The following is a 16,881-nucleotide window of genomic DNA, read 5'->3' on the forward strand; positions in this document are numbered from 1 at the left end:
ATATATATAAAAAATTAAAAAAAATTTTTTTTATATATTTTATATTATATATATATATATATAAAAAAATGTTTTTTTTTTTTTTTTAAATATTGCTGGAGTACACACAACATATTGATGGCAGTAAGTAGGCCTTGTATGAAACCTATTTAAATGGTGATAAACATGAGTGAATTAAGTAATAAACATTTGTTTGCACCCAATAATGTTAGAGGCTCACACTTAGTATAGTTGTCAAACATTAGGCCTGTATTATTAAAATAGTGTGTTTTCACAAGGAAGCATGAAGTGTATGTTTTTTGTAAATACATCTATACCAGTTTAGATAGTACTATATATACACACACACACACACACACACACACACACACACACACACACACACACACACACACACACACACACACACACACACACACACACACACACACACACACACAGTGTGTGTCTGTGTGTGTGTGTGTGTGCATATATCAATACATACTACATATATATTAGTATCAATTCAGAGATGTTCTTGAAACAAGAACACATAAATGATTAAAGGACAACATTACAATGGCCACCAAAGGTAAGTAATATTTTACACAAAATCCTGCTGTACACGTACAAGAAAGATGTTTGCAGTTAAATAGGTGCTTTTATAATTGCATGAAAATAATATGCACATGCAATGATTACATCAATTAACACACCCAAATGCAATGTTTTGCTGCAAAGTCAATGGCAGCTTCTCTAAACTTAGCAACTGGCTCCTGGTGGACCATTACTGAACAGACGATTAAAACATAAATATTTATAACACTATTCATTAATTAGGAGTGTTAACATTTCCAAAACTTCACGTGTACAAAAACATACTTGAAAGTTTGGAAACAACACAGTCTTCAGCATACATACAATAGTAATTAGATAATCTGAAGTCAACAAAACAAGGCCAAAGACATATTTTCTGAATTATAACATTTATTTTTTTTGTTCCTTTTGCGAGCGAGTAACAGGCCTGCTTGTTGTCTCTTGAATTTTCCTTTTTCTTTTGCCACCAACTTTAGGCACAACAGAGCCACTTTGAGTGGCCTCTGGCACTTCACGGGCAGGGCTTGTGGCCAGTGACTCACCTACAGGGCTTTTGGGCAGTGACTGTTCACCTACGGGGCTTGTGGCCAGTGACTCACCTACAGGGCTTGTGGCCAGTGACTCACCTACAGGGCTTTTGGGCAGTTATTCTCCTACAGGGCTTTTGGGCAGCGATTCACCTACAGGGCTTTTGGGCAGTGACTCACCTACAGGGCTTTTGGGTAGTGACTGTTCACGGACAGGGCTTGTGCCCACTGACACATGTGAGCAAGTTGGTAGACACTGCACAAGTGATGGTTGGTCTGTTTCATGTGTGTCTTTTGTTGTTTTTTACCAAAAACTGGTCAGTAGTAACTGCTTGTGTTTTCTTTTTGTGGCCTCCTTTGTAGGTGTCAGCTGCTGAATTTGTACAGATGGCAGCGGTAGGATGTCGTCAGGAACCTGCACAGCAATGTCTGCTACTTGACCGGTAACATTTGGGCCTGGTGAATGAATATCAGATGAATGTGGTGAAAACTGACCTGCATGAACAGATCCTGGCTGTGAGGTGTTGAATTGTGGTACATTAGTCATTCTCCAGTAATTAGCTTGTGTTTGCTGAACAACTAATGCTTCGAATGAGGTGTTGATTTTTTGCAACTGTTTAGGCACTTCAATGAAGACTCTGTGGAGATGTGCCAATTGTGAAACTGTTTCTTCCTGCAGTGCAATCATCCTTTCCAGCACTGTCATCAGGTCAGAATGACGATGATTTTCTGCTTCCACAATTTTTCCCTCAGAAGCTACAATTGCATCATATGTGGTATTTGCTGGACGTTTTGGCGGTAAAACAGTTTCAATTGGAACCTCTTCATGGTCACTTGCTTGTATTTGTGTGTCTATGGCGGCGGCGGCGGCATCATCATCATCATCATCATCATCATCATCAAAATCCTCTTCATCATGTTCTACAAATAAATGTACACATTATTAAATGGCATGTTAATCTCTGCTGTGTTACTATGTAATTGTACTGTGTCATAAGTAACAACTAACATGTTTCCATACGTTTTATAACCTCACATTAAAAACTACCTTGACTTAAGAATAATGTTTGGACTCAGTATGAAATATGAGTGAATGAAAACTTGCTGTAAACTCACAACTCCTACATGATAGTTAACATCACTAACACAATACAAGTTGGCTTACACTTCATTTTCACTGACACTAAGTAATCCTATTTAAAGAAGATGTGCAAAACAAATAATGAACATGACAACATAACATATAGAAGAGCACATATTATATGGCCACCAACTGATACACTCACCTTCTAGGTGTGTTGAGCTGGCTGACCCAGGTGAAGACACTTGTTCAGTCTCAGGTGACACATGTCCTTCAGGGGCAACTATATATAACAATAACATAAGTTTTACATTTACATGTGTAAATATTGAACAAACAGTTATTGTATGTTCTGTATTTATGAGTACCTAACAGCATCATTTCCTTAACCCAAAATGTGTGTGTGAAAGTGAACATAAATAGTTGTAATAACAGTGTACATGCCTGTGTACTTAGAACTTTTGAGTTCCCTAACATAAAACATACTATGTTCCTGCAGTAATGCGTGAGGATAAATAGATTAAATTTGAACATAAAAATCATATGTTGTGTAGTGATATCAGTATCATAATGTACATAACTGTCATGAGATGACCATTCATAATAGTTATCATGAAGGTGGTCATATTGCACAAAGTGTTGTTTTTGGTAGAGGATATGTGTGGTACATTAATATAAGATGTGGCACACATGAATGTGGCTGTGACTAAACAAGACAACACATGCAGTGTGTGATAATGTGTCGTTGATAGTAGTAGTTCAACTATAGATATGAGTGAACTAATGTGTGACGTACGGTTTGATAAGTAATGAGTTGTTGGGGCATTTAGTAGCTAAAGTGAAGCTTTCAAATGAGTGTGATTAACTTCAGTTGTGCTAGTCAGGTTGTAATAACGGTATTCCCTTCCCCAAAAAGCCTAATCAGCCACACCTTTCAATGACTTGAAACAGGTGAAAATGGTGTGAACTAAGTTGACCCTAAAATGAGGCTGTAATTAGTGTGTGTGCTGAACCCCACCCCCTCTGTTGAAGTGTATGCTGTGATGAGATATTAATTGCAGCTGCTTTAACACAATGGTAGATGAGCTAAATAGTCGTGTGCAGTTTTTAAGTTATGAAAACAATGACATAAAATATGATACGTGTGCCTCATTATGCTGTCTGTATATGAGTTAAAGTAAAAATGGACCTTTTCATAAACAACTATAGATGTGTTAGTGCAAGTGATGTTTGTAGGCCGTTGCATGCAATATATTTGATGCATGCTTAAAATAGGCAGTAATGTCATGTTTGTCGGAGTAAAATAAATAAAATACACAATAATATTATACATATTTCTGTTCTGTACCTGTAGCTAGTAATAATTTCTCATTAACATGTGTTACACATGTGTACTACCCTGTTGTTCCCCATCTTCGCCCACCATCAATTGCTTCCACTGCAGCAATGCATTTTGGGAATTCACATGTAAATGAGCACGCAATGTCACGTGCTATATTAGTTACTGCTTTTAGTAGGACTACAACATATATGTCTATTTTGAGATATATATATATACAGAATCAGACATATACATATATAGATGCAGGTATGCTTATATTGTGAAGACAGTATAAAAAGCAGTGTAACTATGCAAAATAACTGTAAGCAACGACACGCCTAGTACAGTAATATTTCTCACCTGGTGGAAATTGTGAGGGGTAAATTCCTATATCACGGTCACCAGGTAAGCCTTCCACGACGACGGGAAGTAATTCTGCCCGAAGCAGCTCCTCCAATGGACTTAATATGAGACGTTGTGGTGTTGGCCCACCTCCAGTGCCAGTAGCATGCACGCGTTGGTGTTGTATTTTCTTTTTCAATTTGGACCTAATATCATCAAATCTCTTGTGACAACTCCGCTTGTCCCTCACATGATTCCCACACGCATTGACACCAATGACTATTGTGTCCCACATCTCTTTTCTGCTTGCTGAACTTGTCCGCCCTTGAAAAACATATAAAATATATGAGGTAAATTAATAATAATATAAGCACCAGTTTCCTACACTGCTAGCTGTTCCAAGAGATAGCAAACATGCTGTTTTAGGTGTAATATGTGAAGCACATGAGCATTCACTACTAAACCTATACATGTAAGCAAGCTTGCATTCATATTGTATGCAGTTATGGCAAATTGACCGCCTGTGTTTAGTTGTCCTTGTAAGGCATGATAAAAAGCTGTGTTTCCAGACTAATTAACATAGAAAGATATTGTGAACCCATATTTGCATATGAACAAAACTCAGATGACCTAGGATCACATGTATTTGAATAATAAATGTAAAGGTACACTTACCTAGTAAATGTCCATATATACTGTCATAGTGCTCCAGAATGCCAGTGACAAGAGCTGTATTTTCCTGGTCATTGAAGCGAGGATTACGTGGCTTCTCCACACGTTTCTTCCGAGCAGGTTTAAGGTCAGAGCTTGGCTGGTGCTGACTGGACTCTCCTTCTTCCAATGGAAGAGCCTCCAAAAGCTGCCCACCAGCAAGCACGCCACCACCATCCACCCCATCAGCAACTGCGCCACCAGCAGCACTCCCAGCACCAGCACTCCCACTCCTAGCACCAGCACTCCCACTCCTAGCACCAGCACTCCCACTCCTAGCACCAGCACTCACACTCCTAGCACCAGCACTCCCACTCCCAGCAACAGCACTCCCACTCCCAGCAACAGCACTCCCACTCCCAGCAACAGCACTCCCACTCCCAGCAACACCACTTGCAGCACCAGCACTCCCACTCCCTGCAACACCACTCTCACTCTCAGCAACATCACTCCCCTGAACAGTACGTTCACTCCGACAAGTACTCGCACGAGTAGCACTCCCACTCCCACCGGCATCACTCTTCCCACGCTTTGCGGGCATACTTCCAGCACTCACAAAAAACAGACAAGAAATGTACAGGCAATCACACGAAACACTTCCACATATAAAACAAGACAAAGATGTAAACAAAACAACAAAGGACAAAGCTCACCCAATACACAACAAGTCTCTCAGTCAATATGCAAATCTTCAATCGTCCAGCTCTGTGCGTCTCTCTCTCTCTCACTCCCAACAACACAGAGAATGATTAGCAGTACACGTTGCCTTTAAATATGGCGCGCAATCAAAAACATGCTTGTTTCGCCTGATTCAGCAAGATTTGTGATTGGGCAACCTAACAGCACCGCGCCACGCACGCCGATACACCTGTGTGTGATCGGCTAATCATCGTGAGAGTGGGCGGATTTGTTTTCGGGTTGATTTTGAATGTATTCGGCACTTACTGCATACGGAGAGGAAAAATCGCCAATAACATGACTAATCGGTAAGATTGCCGATTTCACATAAACGACGCTTACTGCATGAGGCCCTATGTTTCCCTCTTTCTCTGTATGAATGCGGTTGCTGTTCTGTGAGAGCGAAAGCCCCGGCGATTACACTATCCAGTTTACAACCATCAGTGACTGCTGTATGCTGCTATCTTAGGCGGAGGAATATATTATTCAACTTTACATACAAAAACGCTGTTTTTTATCCTGCTTCTTGTAAGTAGGCAATCCGTAAGAGCCAAGTTTTTCCTGAAATCTGACCCATAATTGTCCTTAAGTACTACACTATGATTTGTTATTGTATGTTTTTTTCTGGGTGTTCCTGACGATCCTGCTCCCTTCCTGTCCTGGATTCATACTTTAGTCTATGGACTTGTTGGATGGGAGATGTAACTTCTTTATTAGCTTTTTGCGGCTTGCTTTTGAGCTGCCAAGGAGAGGGGGGGGCAGGGGAAGGAGGGGGGGGTAGGTCTGCTGGGACAGTGTCAGCAGATGGAGGAGAAGTAGGATTAGGCCTTGTACAGGTCCTAAAGTGGTATTGCCATGTCTCCTGGAGACCGGCATTTGGGCAAATTTGCCCGTTATGGGGTGGTTCCGGAGCCCGAGGCCGGAGTGCAACAGGGAGGTCCTGGCCCTCTGTTGCGTATGTTGCCCTTCGACCCCTCGACCCTTGGTTATGGGTGGATATATTGGGGGGGAGGGATGGGAGGGGTTACAAGGGGAGGGGGAGCAAGGTATAGGTGTGGGGGGGGGGGAGGAGGTGGGAAGGGGGGGGAGGGGGGAGGGGGAGTGACGGGTGAGGAGGGGGGGAGGGATTTTTGGCCAGGTGTCAGCTTATAGTAGAGAGCGGATGAGGGAGGGCGGTGGTAAGGGGGGGGTGCTGTGGTGGGGGGGGGTGCTATAGAGGGAAGAGCAGTGCGGTGAGAGGGGGGGCTGGGGAGGTGAAGGGTTGGGGGGGAGTGAGGGGAGGAAAGGGAGGGGAGGGGAAAGCAAATAGGAGGGGGAAGAGGGAGGTAGGTCGGGATCTTTAGTTGGTCAGGTATTGACCATAGTTCACATTTACTACATCTTTTGCAGGGATATGAAGCTTGGTGCATATTATACATACATTAGTACATTTGTTGAAATTGGGGAGGGGGGGTGTCCCCACGGGGCGGCGGGGGGGGGGGGGGAGTTATTCTGCGTGAGTAGGTTTTGGATAATTTATATGGGTGTTACAGCACCGTAGGTGCGGTGGTTTACATATAAATTATACATTTGGCATTGCAATGTTCCTTTAACACTGCACAGTTCAAGGTGTATAGGATCTGGTACTTGATACTCATGCGTTAAGAAGTCCAGAGCCCGTGCTTGGTTTGATATTGGTCAGTGTTTACCTTTGCTACACTTCTTGGGGGTAGTTGGGGCTCGGCGTATGTTATACCTTCATTATTGCATTTGTTACAAGGCGGTGTATGTTGCATTGCCGTGTGGGTTAGTGAGTAAGGGAGTGGAGGGGGGTAATATGGATGGCTTATTTTTACATCATTTTCCGATTGTTTAGCGTTTTTATTTTATTATTTCTTTTGTTGACTACTGGTTTTAATTGATGTGTTGCCTAGTGGTTTTATTAATTAATTGATTTGTTGGCTAGTGGTTTAAATTACTTAATTGATTTCTTGACGAGTGCTTTTATGTATTGAATTGCTTGTTTGGCTAGTGGTTTTATTTATTGAATAGTTGGCTTGGCTAGTGCTTTTATTTAATTGATTGGTTGGCAATTGCTTTTATTTATTTAATTGATTGGTTGGCTAGTACTTTTATTTATTTAATTGATAGGCTAGTGCTTTAATTTCTTGAATTGGGGTGTTGAAGGAGGAGGGCTCTATTAATATTGAGGAGAGTGGGGGAGAGGAGAGCAAGAGAGAGTAGAGCAAGAGGCTTGATTTTCAATTTAGTCCGAGAACGTCCATTTCGGGTCCGGAACTTCAATGAATGATGTTTCTGGAAGGGCTTTGTCACGGTTGTGCTCGCCACAAACTCGGGTCGGACCGCGTGGCTGAGGTAGGGTTGTTAAAGCACCGACCTTAAACCTCGCAGGCTGATCCGGATTGTGCAGTTCATACTGTAGTCGTACGTAGCAGGGTCAGGATTGGAGAAGACAGCATCGTCGTTGTACAAGCCAGGGTCAGGACAGGAGACGTCAGAATAAACATTGTCCAAGCAGGAGTTCGGCAACAGGGAGTCAGGAAAACCCCGCTTCAGCTTAGGAGCGCGGGGGTGGCCTCTGCGCGTGCGGCGACCATGGCCCATGGTACTGGTCTCAGGAGGTGGAAGACAGACCAGATTTACACACCGCCTAGCTGCACGGTTAAACCAGTGCTACAGCGCAAGAGTCCTGAGCGGGCTAGGGAATCCTCTGTAGCAGCGCAGGAACCAGGACACGGCCTCTCTAGATTAGGGAAAGAGTAGGCCCCAGGAACCAGGAAGCTGTAGATACACAGGGAAACCTCCGCTACAGTGCAGGAATCCAGGAGACTGAAGGACGCAGGGGCGAAACCTCCGCTTCAGTGCAGGAATCCAGGAGGCTGAAGGACGCAGGGACGAAACCTCTGCTTCAGCACAGGGGAACAGGAAGCTGAAGGACGCAAGGGAAACCTCCGCTTCAGCACAGGAGAACAGGAAGCTGAAGGACGCAAGGGAAACCTCCGCTTCAGCACAAGAGGACAAGCAAGAGCTTGTGGCAGAACAGTTGGTGACATCCGGTAAGGACTATGCTCGGCAGGGAGCATTATGGGAAAGCAGTACTTAAAGGCCAGCGGGCCAATCCCCAGCAGGGGTGTGAAGGTACTGCTCCAATGAGTGAATGCAAGTCTAGGTTGCAGTGATAGGCTGCACAGCTGCAGTAGATACCAGAGGGAGTGTGTATAGCTTTGGTGAGTGAATCCAGGCTGCTGCAAACATCAGGAGAGCTGTTCCAGAACTGCACCGGTCTGCAAGCTAAGGCAACCAGTAAACCGCGGAGCGGATTCCTGACAGGCTTGAATGAGGCTAAGGTCATCATCTGATATAGATTGAGCTCAGAGCCTATGTTTGAACTCTACGAAGAGTTGAGAGAAGATTAATAGCCATTAATGACAGGAGTCATGCAGTGCCTGGCCTTGTTAAAATGCTGAGCTCATTAAATTTTCTTGCTTCTGCATCTTTTCAGACAACTGTGGGCATAGTAAGCGCGGTCTTGCACTCAACTTTATCGCAGGCCCTTAGCCAGTTTCTATGTGCACTGACTAGACGCTCTAGGAAGTATATATTTTCCTAGAAAGCAGACATAGAGGCAGGAACTGAAGACTGCATTTTAAAATGTAGCAGGACTGCCCAATGTGATGGGTGCTATAGATTACACACATGTTGCGTTTACTCCGCTATCTGAAAGGTAGATGCGTTACCGTAACAGAAAAACACTATCACTCCCTTAATGTACAGGTTGTATGGGACGCGCACATGAACATTCTGAGTTTGGTAGCTCTATTCCCGGGTTCCTGCCACGATTCCTTTATCCTGCAGAACTCTTTAGTCTTCCGTGCATTTGAGGTGGGGAAATAAGGTGACGGATTGCTATTGGGTCTGTCAATGTTATACAAACAGCACTGATATAAACATTACATGTAGAGGTTAATGTTTAATGTTTTATGTCTAATATATGAATTGTAATTTTTTTTTACATTTACCATTTTGTATGTTACATCAAAAATATATAATCCATGTGAAGCAGCTTTCAATTGTCATCAATTATTCAGCACACAAGAACAGGGAATTAGTGGCCAATACACAAAGTTATTGCTTACACATTGAAGAAGTAATTATATAGCCATCAGAGTTGAGCTTTTATATGTTTCTAATGTTCAATGTATGTCAAGAGTACAGTATGTCAAAGCAAATAATTCATGAATCTTGGATTATAATGCCATAGTTGTGCTACATTCTTAACTTTATTGTGTTGCATGTACTAGGCCATGGCAATAGTAAATTTAAAAAATATAAGCTCAATCAATCATAAGTAACATTCATATGTTTTTGCTCTCTTAAAGGTGACTCAGGATATGGAAGCCAGCCCTGGCTTCTGACCCTACTGGGTTATACTCAAACCCCTAAAGAGGAACGTTATAATGCGGCACATATATCCAACCGCTCGGTTATTGAGAGGACATTTGGACTGTTGTAAAGTTGGTTCAGATGTCTTGATAAATCTGGTTGTGCTCTACAGTACTCGCCTTAGAAGGTTGTGAAATAGTGATTAGTTGTTGCATTCTGCACAACATTGCACTACGTCACAATCTTTAAGACAACATACCGGAGGATTTGGAGGAGAATTCTCCTGTGCCTCCTGCAGGGGTTAGAAAGCAGATAGCCAGTGGGGTGGAGACCAGCTGGAATGTCATAGAAAAATATTTCTAATGTAAGAATGTGATTTACATATAATAAAATGTATAGTCTTCTCATGATGTGTATCACTTTTTTTTATCTAATCATAGGAACCTGCTCTGTAGGCAATCTGTGTCAAGATTATTTCTGAAGCACAGTATCATCTGTCAATTGTATGTGAGTGTTTAACACTTTGGTCCTTCCATAAAGCATGTTATTCTCCCCAACCCCCTACAATGTGTGCATCATACAATGGTGTGATATGCATGAAGCTAAGAAATATTGCTGTTCTTGTGATACATTTACTTTAATTTATTATGTCTTCAGGACTATGAGTGCGATGACTCAGGAGATTCCTTCCTCTCGCTGTCCCTCTCTCCCATCTCCTGTAACCCTTTCTACTCCTTCCCACTCCTTTCCTTCATCTTCTACCTCTCTCCCCTTGCCGCAGCGTGTTCCCCGCAGGTCTCGCATACTCACGCATTCCCTTAGCCCCTGCTTTAATCCTCCCCGCTCCCTCTACCCCACGGTAGCTCCTTTACCTTCCCCTGTGGTGCCATCCGTCCCATTGCCTCCTCCTCACGTGATGCCCTCCTCACGTGATGCCCCATTCCGTGCGCCTGGTGACGCGTCCGGTGCATGCACCCCCTCAGCCCACGGGGGACGCGTGTGCATGCTCCTCTCTGCCTTTGCTGGCCATCGCACGGGCACAGGCCTCGCACGCGTTCCCCTCCTCTTGGCTCCGTCCCCCTCCTGCAGTCTTCCCCTGCTCCGTGCGGGCCACGCCTGTGTTGCAACCTGTGCGTGCGCATCCCCAGCTTACAAGGGGCGCGCGCACAGACTCTTCTTATCAGGTTCCCCTTGTCTCCACCTCCCAAGCTGTTCAGGCCATTCCCCTGACTGCCCCTTCTGTCTCCTCCTCTTCTCTCCCTGGCCTATCTCCAGCTTGTCACTCAGAAGCATGTGAGAAGAGCTCCCAGGCATTTGGTAAGGAATCAGCTTTATTCTTTCTTTATTTGTTATATTTTGCTGTGGATCTGTGGGGGAGTATACTGTGAGTATACTGTGCATTTTTAGAGGCTTTTGGGTGCTTTTTCAGGTTTAAAAACCGTTTTTGTTTTTCACCCAGAGGCTGCAGTGATTTAACCCAGCAAAGCTACACTGTGGCTGGCTGGAAACTGTAGTCTCAGACCCTCTCTCCTCCCCTACTCCTGGCTGTTTATTTTACTTCTAGTTTCACTTTAATTTAAGACTGGTTTCCGTTTGTCATTTGCAATTTTTGGGAGCTCTGTGTCTTACTTTAAGACCTTCAATATTGTGGTGTGGTTTCTTGTAAGAGAGAGAGTTAATAAGGGGAGAAAGAGAAGATTACAGCAGGTTTTTTTACAAAGCTGTTTTACTTCCCCTCCCTGTGCAGAGATAGTTAATTGGTTCTTAAAGGGACAGTTTCCTCTCTGCATCTCTCTCCCTAAGCACTATTTCCTCCCCTTACTTAGAGGCTTATATTATCATGCCTGGGGGGAATAGGACAGGTGCAGCAACGGGGGCCACACCTGGACATTGGACTCCAAAATCTGGGCCCCCTAGGATCAATAACCACAGCCCTAGGCCTGGTACATCCAGTGCCCTGGCCACACCTCCCCCGGCTCCTGTTGTCAGTTTAACCTCTGCAGTCCCAGTTCCAACATGGGCGCAGGTGGCAGCTGCAGGTATTGACCGCAGCAACAACAACGCTGGGGCCACGCCCGGTGTGAGCAGGAAGCTTGGGGTGAGGTGCCCCATGTCACCTGGCCTTAACATAGAGATCTATGTGAGGGCTGTGGCAGACATAGTGGGTCCCTCTGCTGTGGTGGTGGCCAGCAAGATGTATGGGAGGGGAATTTTCTTGCTCCGTACGCTGGCTGCCACCCACACCTTGGTGCAGAAAGGCATCAATGTAGGGGGGATCTAGATCACCATAGAACCCATGGAGGGGTTAGGCACAAAAATCATCCTGTCCAATGTGCCCCCCTTCATCCCAGACAGCATCATGCACCCATGCCTGCAAGCCCTGGGAGATATTAAATCTCCCATAACAAAAATTCCGCTGGGCTGCAGGGATAGAGCGCTGAGGCACATGCTCTCATATAGGCGGCAAGTACAAGTGCTGCTGCCGGGGAGCACAGAATCTGTGGAGGGTACTTTTGGGGTGCCCTACAAGGGCATAACATACACCGTGTACTATGGCACTGAGGGGGTAAGGTGCTGTTTGTGCAAGGAGCTGGGGCACACTCGTAGGAGTTGCTCTAAAGGGAATAGAAATCCCAATTGAGCTCCTGCACCCACCCCTCCTTCTGCCAAGACACCCGGTGCCACTGTGCCCACCACAGCGGGGCCCTCAGGGGCCCAGGTCCCTTCTGGGACCGCAAGAGATGTCGCTGTCCCATCCCAAACAGTGACGTCTGTACCTCTCCCCAAAGAACAGAGGGAGAAGGAAAAACCCTCGAGGGCCCAGGTCCCCTCTGGGACCGCAGGAGATGTTGCTGCCCCATCTCGAGCAGTGACATCTGCACCTCTCCCCGGGGAGCGGAGGGAGGGGGTCGCCCTGGAGCGGCCACCCTCTGTTGTCACTGCCCCCCCCCCGGGAGGAGACACCCTGTACCGCTGTGCCCACCGCGGCGGAGCCCTCAGGGGCCCAGGTCCCCCCTGGGACTGCAGGAGATGTCGCTGCCCCATCTCGGACGGTAACGTCTGCACTTCTCCCCAGGAAAAAGAGGGAGAAGAAAAGAGTCACCCTTAAGAAGTCACCCTCTGTTGTCGCTGTCTCCCCCCAGGAGCACCCTACCCCTAATGTAAGCATCGTACAGGGTGCGGGGAAGCGGTGGGAGGCTCCCGCTGAGGAGGTAGTGGAAACCTTTTATGGGGAATCAATCCCCAGTAAGATGAAAGAAAAAACTAAGAACAAGAAGGTGATTGAGGAGGGCGAGGAGGGTGAACCATATTACGTTCACCCTCAGAAGTCTCCGAAGCGGAATGCAACATCAATTCTGCACAGGGTGGCCCTGTCTGGCCCACAGGTTAGGATTAGCCAGTGTAAGCCGGACCCCATAAATATGCAGTCCCCCCCCCCTCGAAGATCTGGAGGGAATGCAGGAGGAGGTACCCGGCGTCCTTGGGGTGGAAGATCAAAGTGCTCAACAACATGAGGCTTTGCTCCTAGAAATGGACGTTGGTGAGCCTTTCAACACCCCTCCCAGTTGGAGAACATCCCCCGGGGACTTGTGTTTCGGTGAATCTGCCGCGCCGGACGCAGTTGTCTTCGGGGACTCGGAGGTCGGCCAGGATCCCCCTCCAGCTGTGCCGCCTTCGGGTGGCACACCTGAGGCTGAGACCCGGTTTGTGTCACCGGAAGAAGGGGATGGGCTAGGGCTGACCCCTGTGGTTGGGGGTTTGGAGGATGGAGCAGGGGAGGCGGGTGTGGGTGAGGGTGTTTTAGCGAGCACTTCATTTTGCATCTGGAAGATGCCAGATGTGAGCTCTCCTGGTGAGTAGTTTTGGTCGGGCACTTTGTTGGAGGCGACTGCTGGGCTGGACCCTCTCTATGAGGTGCTTGCTGAAAAGTGCCCTCCCGCGATTAATGCAAACGCCCGTGGCATCCTGTTTGTTCGCATGGTGGTAGAGGAGACCAGGAGGGCACTGTGTGCCTCGTTGGCCCCCGAGGACACTAGGGAGACCGCTACCTCCGCCATACCGCCACCAGCTACCCCTGAACATCCCACCCCAGGGTTGGATGTGGAGGATATAGTGGACCCCCTCGTGGAAACACAGAGGAGGGGACCCACTTTAAGGATGAGAAAGGCCCCCGCAGGGAAGGGCGGGGATCCTCAGTTTTTCAGTCAAGAGGAGCTCAGGGAGTTGGGGCTCAGTGAGGAGTCCTCTGGCACCGCGGAGGCGGTGGACTCTTTGACCCCCATTATCCCTGCCCAGGAGCTAGATGGTTTCCTGGAGGATACCCTCTGCAAACACGGAACCACAAAGGTGCAGTTGGCCTTTGGAAGGTGGAAGGATGCCTCTGTCATTCTCCACTCTCTCTTAGTATACATCAGGGCTAACCACAAGGATAAAAAAAATGGGCCTATCCATCTTCGTGTCCTGAAATTTCATAAATTGATGCGAGAACACATAAAGGCTTCTCGGGGTGTACCTTCCTGAACGCCTGTGGAAAGCAAAACTCCTGATTACCAATGGCTTTGAGCATCGGTACACTTAACGTTAATGGCTGTAAGGACAGGTTTCGCAGGTTCCAGGTACTCTCCTTTTTACAGAAGGGAAAGTATTCTGTGAATTTCCTGCAGGAAACCCATACCACTCCAGAGGCTGAAGCCAGCTAGCATCTGGAGTGGCGAGGCAAGGTCTTCTTCAGCCACCTCACTTCGTCATCTAGTGGGGTGGTGACACTGTTCTCTGAGTCCTTTGAACCAGAGATACTGCTTGCAAAAACTGTTGTTCCAGGTCGCCTGTTGCATCTCAGTGTCCGACACGAGGACTACACGTTTAATTTCTTGAACGTGTATGCTTCTGCCACCGGACCCCTGAGAAGGCAGTTCTTCATCAGAATGTCTGAATACCTGGAGACAGTGGATGCGGACGAACACGTGGTGCCCGGAGGTGATTTCAACTGCACCCTCGAGGCTCTGAAAGACTGGAATGGCCCGGAGCCACACCCGTGTTCTGCGTCCGCCTTGAGGGAGGTCACCACCCGCTACTCCTTGGTAGACGTCTGGCGAGAACAACATCCCGAGGCATCCACTGAGTTCACCCATGTTAGGGTGTTTAGGGGTGAACGGATGTCCTGGTCCCGGATAGACAGGCTGTATATATCCAGCCACAACCTGTCGCGAGCCCAGTCCAGTACCATTAGGCTGGCGCCGTTTTCGGACCACAATTGTGCGTCCATGACGGTGGTGCTGCTACCTGCAGCGCCCTCGGCCGCCTATTGGCACTTCAACAATACGTTGTTGGAAGACAAGGGGTTTGCAACGTCGGTCCGAGACTTTTGGATGGCCTGGAGAGGTTGCAGATCAGACTTTGCCACGTTAGAGCAGTGGTGGGACGTGGGCAAGGTTCATCTGCGCCTCGTTTGTCAGGAGTACACCAATGGTGCCAGCAGGCGGTGCGATGCTGAGATCGAGGCCCTTAGGGAAGAGGTGCTCGATCTCGAGAAGAGGCTGTCTGTGGCAGGAGACCAATACCTGCAGTGTGCGTACGTGTAGAGGAAGTGCGCTCTCCGGGACTTGGAAGATCAGAGAGCTCGGGGGGCGTATGTGCGATCCCGCATCCACTTCCTTCGGGAGATGGGTCGCGGGTCGCGCCACTTCTATGCGCTGGAGAAAAAGAGGGGAAACCGTAAACATATCACCTGCTTGCTAGCAGAAGACGGTACCCCTCTGACTGACCCGGAGAGCATCCGGGACAGAACCCGGAGATTCTATGTAGACCTTTTCTCTCCAGAGTCCATCCAGCCAGACGCATGCAGGGTCTTATGGGAGGGGCTTCCCATGGTCGGCGAGGGTGGAAGGGAGCGGCTTGAGTTACCTTTGACTCTGGCCGAGCTCTCTGAAGCCCTCAGTCTCATGTCCCGCGGAAAAACGCCGGGGCTAGACGGGCTGAATGTGGAGTTCTTCCGGTTTTTCTGGGAGATGCTGGGACCTGATTTCACCGAGGTCCTGGCCGAAGCCCTGGAGACCGGTGAGATGCCCCTTTCGTGTCGGCGGGCAATACTGTCTTTGCTGCCGAAGAAGGGGGATCTCCGCAAGATCTCTAACTGGCGACCGGTCTCACTGCTAAGCACAGACTATAAGATCTTAGCCAAAGCGCTCTTGCTGAGGCTCAAGTCAGTGCTGGCAGAGGTGATTCACCCCGACCAGTCCTATACTGTCCCGGGCCGGAGTATTCATGACAACATTTTTCTGGTCCGGGACCTGCTACATCACGCGCAGAGGTCTGGTCTGTCACTCGCCCTCCTGTCCCTAGATCAGGAGAAGGCGTTTGACAGGGTGGATCACCGTTACCTCATGCAGACCCTGCGGGAGTTTGGCTTCGGCCCACAATTTGTGAGCTTTCTCTAGATGCTGTACGCCTCTGCAGAGTGTCTGGTGAAGATCAATTGGTCCCTGACGGCACCTTTTGTGTTTGGTCAGGGAGTAAGTCAAGGGTGCCCCCTGTCTGGGCAACTTTACGCGCTGGCCATTGAGCCTTTCCTCTGCCTACTGAGGAGGAGGCTCACCGGGTTGGTGCTGCGGGAGCCCGACATGCGGGTAGTCCTGTCGGCTTATGCCGATGACGTGCTCCTCGTGGCCCAGGACCTAGATGATCTAGAGCGGGCGCAAGCGTGCCTAGAGGTCTACACCGTGGCCTCTTCCGCTCAGATCAACTGGTCTAAGTGCTCCGGCATTTTGGTGGGTCCCTTACAGGTGGACTCTTTGCCCCCCACGTTTCGTAATGTCTCGTGGGGGAGCGATACTCTCAAATATCTGGGAGTCTACCTGTCTGCTGCAGAGAACCCGGCCCCAGAAAATTTCAGTGATCTTGAGGAACGAGTCATTGCTCATCTGGGGTCTTGGGTGTATCTGTCGAGAATGCTTTCCCTCAGGGGAAGAACCCTGGTGATCAACCAGCTGGTGGCCAGTCAGCTATGGCACCGGCTGATAGCCATGGGTCTGACCCCCGAATTTATCAACAAAATCCAGAGGAGGTTGATGGATTTTCTCTGGATGGGGAAGCATTGGGTCTATGCGGGAGTTGCGTGCCTTCCTTTGGAGGAGGGTGGACAGGGAGTGGTGTGTGTCCGCTCCCAGTTACACACTTTCCGCCTCCAATACTTGCAGAGATACCTATTCGCAGATCCGTCTCCGCAGTGGTGCCAGCTGGCAACCAGTTTCTTTCGCCAGCTG

General features: G+C 47.7%; 1 long non-coding RNA gene across 1 annotated transcript; it reads right to left on the reverse strand.

The window, feature by feature from the left end:
- Window positions 1–1,829: 1,829 nt before the first annotated feature.
- Window positions 1,830–3,949, reverse strand: LOC142471118 (uncharacterized). The gene is made up of 3 exons (XR_012789366.1): window positions 3,866–3,949; window positions 2,390–2,467; window positions 1,830–2,024 (listed from the first exon to the last, which is right to left on the reverse strand). It is a non-coding gene; the product is annotated as an uncharacterized LOC142471118 (long non-coding RNA).
- Window positions 3,950–16,881: the final 12,932 nt, after the last annotated feature.

The sequence above is a fragment of the Ascaphus truei genome, chromosome 1 (genome assembly GCF_040206685.1).
Source record: "Ascaphus truei isolate aAscTru1 chromosome 1, aAscTru1.hap1, whole genome shotgun sequence".
In the NCBI taxonomy this organism is placed as follows: Eukaryota; Metazoa; Chordata; class Amphibia; order Anura; family Ascaphidae; genus Ascaphus; species Ascaphus truei.